Raw genomic sequence first — 13746 nt, forward strand, 5'->3', positions numbered from 1 at the left:
CGATTCGGTTGAATGCGAATTGTATAATAGAATAAATCATTTTTAACAGCAAAAATAAACAGTATAAAAGAAAAAGATGGCTTCTGAACGATATAATGAAAGAAAAAATTAGTAGTGTGGTAAGTTTGTACGTATTGGAGACTGTGAGAGGGAGTGTGCACAGAGAATGGAACAAGATAGGTGAGTGCATTTGACTTTCTTCCACCTGGTTCGTCAAAAACAACTGCGTATGTCAAAATGTGTTACGTAGATGAAAAATTATATTTATTCGGGAGTGTGCACAGAGAATGGAACAAGATAGTATTATAACTATTGAGTGCATTTGACTTTCTCGTTCTTCCACCTGTTTCATCAAAAACAACTGAGTGTGTCAAAATGTGTTATATTGTATTGTGTTTATTATATTATTAGTTGTTTCCCTTATATTAAGCGATGTAGAGAAAATAAACAAATCTTACATAGTAATATTATTTAACATTTTCTTTCTGATAATTTATTAATCTAACAAAAGTGTTATTAACGACGTTGTCGTACAGTAAATGGTTATTTCTTTACGATCTGTAGTGGTGTTTTTTTAGAAAATATTTCTAAATGTAAACTAGGTAAGTTCTTTGAAATAATATTTTGTAATAAGAAAAATAGTACTCAATTAAATAATGGTTAACTTATGGGAATTTAATGAACTAAACGTTTGCACCATTTGCACATTTTGTTTAAGTACAGATTACTTTATAAAAATATGGAACTAAAATAATTTGCTTTCAAGTAAGTACCGGTACACTAGAAGAGAATAGGTACTTGCTTGAAAGCAAATTATTCTTTTGTAGACTAAACGTTTTATTTACGTTTTAATAAAATAATATTATTATTATTTCTATTTAAATCTGCTCTTCTTACTAATTATTTCGGATATCAATATTTTATTGAAGTTATATTTTTTGTTTAAAAAAAATTAGATTTCTGTTAAGAACAAAACCTTTTGCCTGTGTTTACATTTGGTGATTAATAAATTAACTATCTATTTTAGAAAGTAAATTCACTTTGTTCTTCAGTTTGAAATACTTAGAAATATTTTCTTACTTTTCTTGAAACTTACATTGATGTGTTATGCAGGTCGGTTTTATGTTAGATGGTCAGACTTATTATTAATTTTTTTTTACAAAAATTTAACTAAAATTTTTATTCTGATTTTATTTTTCATAAACCGTGATAACTTTTAAAATTCACTTGTATGTGTTAGCTAAAGAACATAGTTAACGGTACATAAACGAGTAATGCTTTCAATTATTTAATTTTATCTAATTTTTCAATTTATATATACAATTACATCCGCGCACGTAAACGTGATGATTCCACACACACACATATATATATATATATATATATATATATATATATGTACATTCGCGTGCGCGCTTTTATACCTTTTTTTTTGTAAATATTACTAAATATTTTTATTTTAATTTAAAGCAGAAATTTAAAAAATCGAATATTGTAATTAACAATAAAAATATAATGTCGCCGCGACCGTGTTACAGAAAGCGTACTTCCTTGCTACATAATACACCAAAGGTCTTGGGTTTGATTGCAGATTAGTATCAGAAGAATTTTCCACATCTAGACTGTAACTTCTTCAATAGCTAATCATCTTAAAGAAAAATAACTGAACTACAAATTATTATATATTATTAAAAAATTAACGAGTGGTACATACGGATGTAATGATATGATTTCACTATTTATAAATTTATCTAACTTAGCCGATTAGTACGTTAACAGTAAGCACATCTACAATAAAAATACGCGCGCCCGCAAACACACACAAAGAAAGAGAGAGAGAGATTTATTTTTTAATACTATCAAAAAGTAATGTGTGAAGTTTAAGGTCTCGGGATCGATTTTTAACTTGGACACCCCTTTCTTTTTTCTGTTTAGCCTCCGGAAACTACCGTTTAGATAATTCTTCAGAGGATGAATGAGGGTGATATGTATGAGTATGAATGAAGTGTAGTCTTGTACATTCTCAGTTCGACCATTCCTGAGATGTGTGGTTAATTGAAACCCGGTTGGGTTTCAAAGAACACCGGTATCCACGATCTAGTATTCAAATCCGTGTAAAAATAACTGGCTTTACTAGAACTTGAACGCTGGAACTCTCGCCTTCCAAATCAGTTAATTTGGAAGACGCGTTCACCAACCCGGTGGGTTAACTTGGACACCCCCAGATCACAAGTTATTCACATATGACTATCGCCTCCCAAAAAAAAATCATTACTGAAGGTTCTAGATTTAATTCTTGGCTTTAATTATCATTAAAAACCGATTTACATGTTGAAAGTTTGGAATTGATTTTCGTTTTGGACACAAATTTGTATTAGTAAGTCGTACCCGCATGTCGTTCACTAAAAAAAAAAGAAATATTGCTGTAAACTAAAAAGATCAATTCTTGGTTACAATATACATAATCACATGCTCAATCACTATTAATAATAGTGATTATTATCACAACCTATTGGTTTCTTATGCAAATAAATATTTTTTATATCGACATTTATACATAAATTCGTAATAAAAGATTTTAAACTTTACTACTTTTACTTTACTTAACCTACTGATATACTGAAGGTCTGCGTTTCTCTCATGTTAGACACCACCACCGACAACTGTTTAGCCAGGTTTCGTAGATAAGAATTGACTTACAAGGATGTTTTCAATAATTTCAATCGAAATAATCTTCACGATTAAAAAAAATAAATAAATCTGTGATGAATCGATTACAATGTTGAAGTTTAATTTTATATTTTGGTTCGGTTTAATCATTTTATAAATAATAGTAATATACACAAAACCGCTAGTGAACAAGGCTGACACTGCTACTGACTGTCGTAAATTGTCTAACTTTAAACGCTTGTAGTTTAATGAAGTGTGGAAGGGGAAGTTGACTTTCTTAGCATCAAGATGTTGCCATTTAGCGTATCAAAAAAATGATTGTCTTTCGCGTTACTAAAACAAATACTCAATTAACCCATCTTAATTAATTAACAAATAAGCTTTATTTTTGTCTCAATATAAACAATTTAGGTTACCGAATTTTGTTTTTTTGTATAAAACGACAACCTAATGAGAAAAATAATAAGACATGAAATAATTGTTACGACATTGATCTCAAATACAACACACAGATAGACAGACACACACACACACACACAAAATATTTCATGGCAGGTACTAGCGCCTTTCTCTTCAACCCGAAAAGTTTTGAATTCAAATTAAAATATATATATATATATACTTATACACAGGCGTTAGAAGAAACAATGAACGGCTTAGATGAAGTCCTACGCAAGAACTATCGCATGAAAATAAACAAGAACAAAACAAAAGTAATGAAATGTATTAGAAATAACAAAAATGGACCACGGAATGTGAAAATAGGAGGAGAAAAAATTATGGAGGTAGAAGAATTTTGTTATTTGGGAAGTAGAATTACTAAAGATGGACGAAGCAGGAGCGATATAAAATGCCGAATAGCACAAGCGAAACGAGCCTTCAGTAAGAAATATAATTTGTTTACATCAAAAATTAATTTAAATGTCAGGAAAAGATTTTTGAAAGTGTATGTTTGGAGTGTCGCTTTATATGGAAATCAAACTTGGACGATCGGAGTATCTGAGAAGAAAAGATTAGAAGCTTTTGAAATGCGGTGCTACAGGAGAATGTTAAAAATCAGATGGGTGATAAAGTGACAAATGAAGAGGTATTGCGGCAAATAGATGAAGAAAGAAGCATTTGGAAAAATATAGTTAAAAGAAGAGACAGACTTATAGGCCACATACTAAGGCATCCTGGAATTGTCGCTTTGATATTGGAAGGACAGGTAGAAGGGAAAAATTGTGTAGGCAGGCCACGTTTGGAATATGTAAAACAAATTGTTAGGGATGTAGGATGTAGAGGGTATACTGAAATGAAACGACTAGCACTAGATAGGGAATCTTGGAGAGCTGCATCAAACCAGTCAAATGACTGAAGACAAAAAAAAAATACACAGGCACGTAGCTAGGATTTTTTTCGGGGGGGGGGGGAGGGGATAAGGAATAATTTATGATGATGATAAAATAATAACAATGAAAATCATTTTATATTGAAACGGTTTTTATATTCCTTGCATTTCAAAAATACTAAACAAATGGTTAGATTGAATACATCATTACTTCGCAAATAAGAATCATAATTTTTTCATAATCCACATTTATACTTCACATTCACACATTTAAATTTGAATAAAAGTAACTTTAATTCTAATTCGTAACTTTTATTAGAATTTAAATGTGTGAATGTGAAGTATAAATGTGGATTATGAAAAAAATATAATTATTATAAAGCTAGTCGTCGATTTTTCTTTCTCGCCATAATACCTAAAACTTCATCAGCATTAATTCTATGCACCGACAAAGAAACTAACGAACTTAATCTTCACCGACAAAGAAACTAACGAACTTAATCTTTCATTCATCCCCACAGGTTCGGGATTGCGTGTAACAACACGCAATCGTTTTGACTATCTTTATTGTGGAGAACGAGCGTTCATTATTACATTTTGTTACCGGAAAATTCGCTAAAACATGTAAGATATAATGGATATTCGGCAAATATTCTTTACTGCAGAGATCCAATATTTTACTCACTTCTAAATCGCATTTTAATTTTAGTGATCTCTTCGCACCAAATAAGATACTCCGCTTGGAGGACAGATTCAGAACATTTAATATCATAATACATAGCTAAAATTTTTAGTTCATCCACTTTTCCAGGACTAGCTTAACCTGGCAAAAGAGTTGAAAACCTTTTGAAGATTCTTGGAACGCCGTCTAGCCGTCTACGCATGTGTTTGGAATGCGATAAGCAAGTGTTGCATTTCTTTCTGGCTTGCGGGAAATTCCTAGTAATCAATTATTTTTATTAGTATTGCGTCAGAGTTAGCCCGGCGCTCACACGTCGAGTAACGGCGGGTTAAGGTATGTAGGAAGGGATTAATGACTAGGCAGATGATTATGTACCGATTTATCTCAAATTTTGTGAAAATACTTTTGAGATGTTGTACATTACTTAAATTTAATATGCTAAATTTTTTTTTCTCAAATTACTAGATTTAACCCCTGAATGATAAAGTTTAATGATTGTCGGGCGATGGGAGCTGCAGCCCCCATAGCCCGACAATTTTGGCGGTGGCTATAGCCTCCTTAGTCCCTCGCTAGCTACGTGAGAGAGAGAGAGAGAGAGAGAGAGAGTGAGATTTGGTGAAGATAGCTCAGTGGTAGAGCAATAGAACATTTATTGTCTAATCCAAAAGTTGCTGGTTAGGATCCGTAAATATATTTCCTTCCTTAATGGCGGTCGCAACGTTTCAATTGTAATTAGTGTTTCTTCTTCAGTAATAGAGTCTGAGAAAGATGTTCTCAAAATTCGTTATCTACCATCGGGTTCAGCGGATTATATACTATCTATAATTATACATTCTGAATTACTTGCTGTAAGTTTTTGAGAATGGAGGTCGGATAATCGAGATTTTGATAAATGCCAATCATAGAATATATTTATTTTGAATAGATTTACTTGTTCCATTTTTTTATTATTAATTCATACAACAGTTGAATTGTACAATAAAACTAGGCCTATTTTACGGATATGAAACACGGAAGTCCGGGTAATTGAGAATCGGATTAGTAAAATCACTGAGTGTTATAGTAATTGTATCGTTTAATAAACACCGCCAGAATGTCTTTAAAATAAGTAATCTTTTTATTACTGAATAAATCAATAAATTTACTCGGTTCATCGGTTGATATTTGAATACATCAAATTTTGTTGTTTTACAAATACTGTTATAAAGAGTTCCTGTGGGCATTAAATTATGTAAACTACCGTTCACGATTGAACGGTAAGAGCTAAAAAAAATTTAGACGGTTCCGAAACTTCAAAATTTTCAGATTCAAAAATAAAATGTTAAATATCGTATTCAATATTCTTTAACACCTCGGAAATCAATTTTGTTAAAAATTATTTCAGATGATGCAATTCTAATCGATTAAAACGAACCGATCCCGACTGTCGGTTAGAAATTTCTCTTTTTGTTGTAAAACTTATTTATTAAATAAATAATACCATTTTAAATATATATTATTATTGTAAATATTTTAAAATTATGGGACATAATGAAATGTTTATTCGAAAATTTAAACCAAATAATTTTACGTTAATATAGAACTATCAGTAACAAAAAACGACATTAAATCAAAATAAACGATAAAGAAAAGAGCGGGGTAACTTTATGTAGTGTGATTACGAGAGATGTATTAAGACACAAGAGAAGTAAGTAGGCTATAATGCGTTTGCTCTGTGTGCGTTATTTACCGGCTAGCTGCTGTACCCGTCTCGTTCGCTGTCTTTCTCATACGTTATTTGTCTCTTTCTGTACCGATTCGTACCGAACAGTCAGATCTGATTTACTACATGCAACAAAACATCGTGTTACGTCGATGAAAAATGCATTATTTATAGTTAATTTATCTTGCGTTTTACGAATATTTTGTATAAATTGAAAAGGATTCTTCTACACAAACTCGGTAAGTAATTTAAATATTAGTATTTTGTACTAAGAAAAATAGTACGGTACTAAATAATGTGGTGACAGAATAAACGGGAATGGTGAAAATTAAATGAACTAAATATTTTTATTTTTATTTTTTTACAAATTACCAAATTGGTTTGTAAACCGATCGATTTAGACATAAACATTCGATATAGGCGATATCTCTCGATATATACAACTACATTAAATCTAGTAAAAAAAGTTTTTTTTAGGCTATACAGGTTTTTTGTTTTTTATTTTTATTTATATAGTAGTGATAGTAATGAGATTTAAACTGTATTAAACATTCCGGGGGTCATAAGAAGAAAGAAAGAAAAGTAATAGCGAATTAATATTATTATTTTCATAATATAAATTGTCAAATATAATACAATAATTTATTTAATTCGTACAAATTAATGCCGGTCCGCTAGATAAAAATTTGCTTTTAAGATTACAAAGTAAAATAACTAATTTTAAGTACCAGTACAATAAAAAGAGGAAAGCCGGTTTATTTTGTGGATTAATTTTGTTATTTAAAATCGAATTATTATAGGTATTTTAATTATAAGATTCTCGGTTTACCGACTTCTCTCGTTCATTTATCCGAACGTTCGTGTTGTTTTCAGTATTCTTAAGTTAACATTAAACAAATCTCTTTGTTTCTCTTTCTGCAGCTGAAGTAACATTAAAATATCTAAATTGAAGTAACTGTTTTTTAAAATTAATATCTGAAATTTCGATTATCCGAACATTCATAGATCGTTTATCGGAGGTAATATACCTGTCAATTTAAATATTACGTCAGTTATTTTACGAAAATAATTCATTTTTTTGCTTCAAATTTAGGTATTTTGTAATTTATTATATTTCTATATTGTAATATTTTCTTTTCAGTGATTCTAATCCTACTGCAATCATTTTATTTTATATTTTTTTTATTTTTAAATTTTAAGATAAAAAATCATGAAGTCAAACCGGGAATGGAACCAGGACCGAGTGTGCAAACCTCTCCTTGCAAAAAGTAGATTTTTACTTTTTAACTGGCAATATGTACATGTTTATCAAAGGTGAATCCAAATCCAGTCGGATTATTACAGGAAGGAGTAGTATGCAGTTTTATCGAATAATATGTATCTCAGTAGCGATTGAAACACAACCTAATTTTAAAATTTTTTATATTAAAAAATAATCATTTAATTTTTTTTCTGTTTAGCCTCCGGAACCACATAATGTATTATTACTTCAGAGGATGAATGAGTGTAGTCTTGTACAGACAGTGTCACAGCTCGACCGTTCCTGAGGTGTGTTGATTAATTGAAACCCAACTCGCCAAAGAACACAGTTATTCACGATCTTACTGTTCAAATCCGTGAACCTTAGAACTCTCGATTTCGAAATCAGCTGATCTGCGAAGACAAGTTCACCTCTAGACCAACACGGTGGGTTCATTTTAAAACGGTTATATTAAAATTTCTTTGGTTACTGATCTAGGTTAAAGTTTTCAATATTTGGACTACATCTTTAACCAAAGCTGCAACTATCAAAGACACGTTCTTAAAAATTAAATAATTAAATATTTATAAATTCTGTATCACAGTGTTCATTAAAAATTATTATTAGAAAATAAACATTCACAGTAATTATAGCATTTTGAAAGTAGCAGACATGAATTCATAATCGGGAGAAATATTTAAATAAACTCAAATACATTTTGTAACAGTGGATAAAGGTGTATAATTAATTTACATTTTTCAAAATTTTATATTTTGGATATTGGATGTAAAATAAGGTAAGTTTGAAAATCTAATTTTAATTTTATTAATTTACAAGACATCTATATTTTTTATTTATATAAGTTATTTCTTTTAACGAATAATATTTTTGAAAAAAAAACTTTATTTTACTAATTAATTCTGTTACATATAGATACACGAAATTTCTTAATTTTTCTAATTCAACAGAATGATTTACATATTACGTAATTCCATAAAATTATCTTCAATTATACTAACTGTTTTATGAAACTCATAATATCTGTACTAAGAGACTACTGGTCATTAATCTGATTTACAGTAACATTATGTTTGTTTAATTTCTTCTAACAATTTTTTATATTTTTCTCCATCATAAGCATGTAAATTGGTAGTAAAGAACAATCGAACCGAGACCATTAACAATTCGTCTTTTATTTCTTACTTATTACTTACCAAGACTAGTTTTAACTTATTCATTTTCGAACGAGTAATAAATTTTAAATAATTACTTCCATCTCTAGACTTATGACTGTTTTTACTTACATTATACAATTTATAATTAAAAGGTATAATTAAAACAATTTAATAAATATTCATAAATATTATTCAAATTTTATAAATAGATTTACTACTTTATCATAATGAATCAATGTACCGGTAAAAAGCCTCTAATTTGGCTAAATCTAATTCTATCGGGACCGTTTCCGAATTAATAGTTAGGACCTGCAAGATATTTTAAATACAGATTAGTTTCTGTATTGGAGGATTTTTCTGTTGTATCTGTTTAACCTTTCGAGGTCGTTAAATGTATTTTACTTTTTGTATATGTCGTGCTGTTTTTCACTGAACTGACTTTTCCTTCATCATATTTATTTTTCTCTTTACTTCATCATCTTTACTTTATGATTTTTGACGTAATCGTTTATTATCTGCCGCTGTATATCTGCATCTAACAATGAAGTTGGGTTATGTCCATAAAATTTTCAAACTGTTTTAATTTGGTAACAGAATAAATACTACTCTTGTACGCAATAACTGCATATTTTATTTCATTTTTAATACTATCGTTTTTAATTTCTTGTCGGTTATTAAAGATTCTGATATGTTCAGTTACCGTAGACTGAAATCTTTCACGTTGACGATGGATGTTGTGCTTGTAAAATATATTTTAATTTTATATATCTGCATTCATTTTTGAATTATTGAATTCGGTATCATTATTAGAAATAAATTTTTTCAGGTATTTTATGACGGGTAGATTAATTTAATAATTTATCAGCTGCTTCTGTTAATTGTGATCTTTCAATCCATTATACTTGTGTATACCTAAAAAACTATCTAAATTGACAAAATCTTTTGTTTTTCAACAAAAAAAAAAAAACGCCTATCGATATGAAGTATTTTCAGTGGTTTAGGTGTTGCAGTCAAATTCATTTCTGAATTTAAAGGAATTCTTTCACGATTTGTTTTTAAACGAATTTCACATTTATATAATTTTACATATGTATTTTTAAATGCGGGGTATAATATTAGCGGATCTAAATCTATCAAAAACATGTTCAAGTCTTGATATATGTTCCTCTAAACTAGTTGAATAAATAAGATAAACAGGTTAATTTTATTCTGAATTCAAACTAGTATATTCGTAATGTGTTGGGAGGTAGGTAAGCTATTAGGTACATTTCATTAGAAAGCTACCTATTGTAATGGATACCGTGATTCGACTTCGGGAAAATTTCGATATATCTTCGCGTTTCACATCCTCCAGACTCCAAAACCACCGTCAGCTCAAAAGCTTATATATATTTAATTTTCTCGTGGACACGATAACTGCCGTAATTTTCCGCAAATCACTTTCAAACTGTTCCCTGAAAAAAAGATGCGACCCAAAATCTCGTACGAGTTTGTTAACGGCCAAAATCGGACGATGGGGATGGAAATGGAGGGCTTTTTCGAAAAAAACAAAATATTGCTATAACCTTTTTATTAAGTAAAATATCGAATTCGTTTATGTTTCTACGATTCTTTGGATAAGAGCCTAAAACTTTTGTAAGTAAAGTTTTTTGATATCACCAACCATTGGCTCAGGGGGTAGAAAAAATGAAGTTTTGAAGACAAAAAACAAATCACACCTCCCTTAATAGGCACAGTATCGCATCGCTTTAAAGTGTTCTTTAATCGTCTAAACATTACGTAAAACTTTGTCAGACACAATTTTTGATATAACCAACCCATACGGGAAGGGATGACCAGAGTGTTGCTGGAATTGTAAGACGGGGCTTGTCGTAAGCTAAACATGTGAAACTTTTTTCACATATTCGTATTGAGTAAATTTGAAGTTTTCTTAACTTTAAGGTGGGAATTTTTTTTATTCCCTCCTTAGCACCGGTGAAATCTTTTTTTTCAACTTCTTTTTAAATTATATTGATGTATTAATAATTATTAACCTCTTGATTGTAAAAAAGGTTTATAATAAATAATTCAATAATAATAAAAAATATGAAAAAAAATCAGTAGTTATTAATGAAATAAAATTTTATGTACTTTCCATTTTTTTAAAAAAGGAAATGAAGTCGGATTCGAACCGATGTACCTTCCCCTTGTAAAAGCAAAATATTTCATTAATTGAACATAAAACGATAAAAAAAGAAATATTTTTCATTCTCGAGATAAAAACAAAAATATGTACGCCAGGTAAAGTTATGTAAACAACAAAAAAGTCCTAAATAAAATAATTCTGACTACTCTAATTGTACAAAAATCTACCTAGAATAATTATGAAAAACGACAAAAAATATTTGTTTTTCTTTCTTTTCTTACAAGCACATTTTCATGATACAGTAAGTTAGCGATGTGAAATTTAATATTATTTCTATATTTGATGTAGTCGGGTGCCTGTGTAGGCTATATGAGGTGGTAACTCCCGAGTACAAGATAACGCATAAAAGTAATATTAAATTTCATATCGCTGACTATACTAAGTTTTTTTTTGTCTTCAGTCATTTGACTGGTTTGATGCAGCTCTCCAAGATTCCCTATCTAGTGCTAGTCGTTTCATTTCAGTATACCTCCTACATCCCTAACAATTTGTTTTACATATTCCAAACGTGGACTGCCTACACAATTTTTCCCTTCTACCTGTCCTTCCAATATTAAAGTGACTATTCCAGGATGCCTTAGTATGTGGCCTATAAATCTGTCTCTTCTTTTAACTATATTTTTCCAAATGCTTCTTTCTTCATCTATTTGTCGCAACACCTCTTCATTTGTCACTTTATCCACCCATCTGATTTTTAACATTCTCCTATAGCACCGCATTTCAAAAGCTTCTAATCTTTTCTTCTCGGATACTCCGATCGTCCAAGTTTCACTTCCATTTAAAGCGACACTCCAAACATACACTTTCAAAAATCTTTTCCTGACATTTAAATTAATTTTTGATGTAAACAAATTATATTTCTTACTGAAGGCTCGTTTCGCTTGTGCTATTCGGCATTTTATATCGCTCCTGCTTCGTCCATCTTTAGTAATTCTACTTCCCAAATAACAAAATTCTTCTACCTCCATAAACTTTTCTCCTCCTATTTTCACATTCAGCGGTCCAACTTTGTTATTTCTACTACATTTCATTACTTTTGTTTTGTTCTTGTTTATTTTCATGCGATAGTTCTTGCGTAGGACTTCATCTATGCCGTTCATTGTTTCTTCTAAATCCTTTTTACTCTCGGCTAGAATAACTATATCATCGGCAAATCGTAGAATCTTTATCTTTTCACCTTGTACTGTTACTCCGAATCTAAATTGTTCTTTAACATCATTAACTGCTAGTTCCATGTAAAGATTAAAAAGTAACGGAGATAGGGAACACCCTTGTCGGATTCCCTTTCTTATTACGGCTTCTTTCTTATGTTCTTCAATTATTACTGTTGTTGTTTGGTTCTTGTACATGTTAGCAATTGTTCTTCTATCTCTGTATTTGAACCCTAATTTTTTTATACTAATGAATCTGAAAAAAATGCTGTTAAAATAAAGAAAAACTCGCTCGACTATTTTTTGTTATTCTAGGTACATGTGTACAATCAGGAGTAGTCTGGTTTTTTTTTTTAATAATTTTTATCTTGCAGTATAAAAACCAATTACACATTTTAGGGTAATATTGTTTTAGGTATAACTATGTATGGATTATGATTTTAAATACTCATCAAGAAAGCACTGATAAAACTATAGTAAAAGTAACGGAGAAAGTGATTATGATGGATAATGAAAAATGTTATTAAAAAGATATTTGCACAAACTTAAACTTTATAACTAACAAACTGTTCAAATATATCATCAAATAAAAATATCAATATTATGTCGAATATTTTGCAGGTTTAACTGTACACCTTTTTCTTTTTCCTGTTTAGCCTCCGGTAACTACCGTTTAGATAATTCTTCAGAGGATGAATGAGGATGATATGTATGAGTGTAAACGAGGTGTAGTCTTGTACATTCTCAGTTCGGCCATTCCTGTGATGTGTGGTTAATTGAAACCCAACCACCAAAGAACACCGGTATCCACGATCTAGTATTCAAATCCGTGTAAAAATAACTGGCTTTACTAGGACTTGAACGCTGTAACTCTCGACTTCCAAATCCGCTGATTTGGGAAGACGCGTTAACCACTAGACCTAGGTGGGTTTAACTGTACATCTAATTATCATGTAACACACGCGCGCGCGCGCAGAGAGATAGAGACACACACATACACACACAGTTATTTCTTAACGATAAATATTTTTTTTAAAAACAAACTTTTTATTTTATTATATGTATAAAAAAATTATTTCAATATAAATATTCTTCCAGAATTATATTATATTAGCCAATGTTAAGTGTAAATGCTAACAGTGATTTTTTAATTAAAACTGAATAAAATAACATATGTAACAAAGACTTCAACCAGGAATACATACCACTAATAATGCTTACATATGCTACATACTGAATCCTAACATGCTTGTGTGTGTGTGCGCGCGCGTGTATGTAAAATTTTACATAAAAGGATATTGATAGCATTTTAAAAATTACTTCTGCAGGAATATTGATAGTTATGCCCCAAAAGGGTTTGTATCTTATTTTTGATATATTTACGTACAAAAAATTTTTTAAATTGTTAAACAATGGGTTTCTTTTAAAACGAAATTGCTCTAAAAACTAGAAAATATTTGTAATTTGTAAAAATTTTCAACATTAGTAAAAATTTTGCGCTCACAAAATATTACTTAGTTTTATCATTTTAATTTACGTTCGTTCGCATTTTTACCTTTATTAATCCTCGCAGAACACCTATTCCAATTCTTTAGTAAAATTTTATGAGCC

The 13746-nt window shown here is 30.0% G+C and overlaps 1 protein-coding gene across 3 annotated transcripts in view; it reads left to right on the top strand.

Annotated features, from left to right (window-relative positions):
- The first annotated feature begins 292 nt into the window (after positions 1 to 292).
- LOC142320369 (filamin-A-like) overlaps positions 293 to 13746 on the top strand; it is a 78665-nt gene continuing 65211 nt past the window's right edge. For 2 of the 3 annotated variants that reach the window (XM_075358074.1, XM_075358075.1), the window contains exons 1-2: positions 293 to 602; positions 7845 to 8070. The gene's annotated coding sequence lies outside the window, so the exon portion shown is untranslated. Of the gene's footprint in view, positions 603 to 6597; positions 6624 to 7844; positions 8071 to 13746 lie in introns of those variants that run through there. The other variant, XM_075358076.1, reaches the window with a different exon arrangement.

The sequence above is a fragment of the Lycorma delicatula genome, chromosome 2 (assembly GCF_047948215.1).
Source record: "Lycorma delicatula isolate Av1 chromosome 2, ASM4794821v1, whole genome shotgun sequence".
Taxonomy (NCBI): Eukaryota; Metazoa; Arthropoda; class Insecta; order Hemiptera; family Fulgoridae; genus Lycorma; species Lycorma delicatula.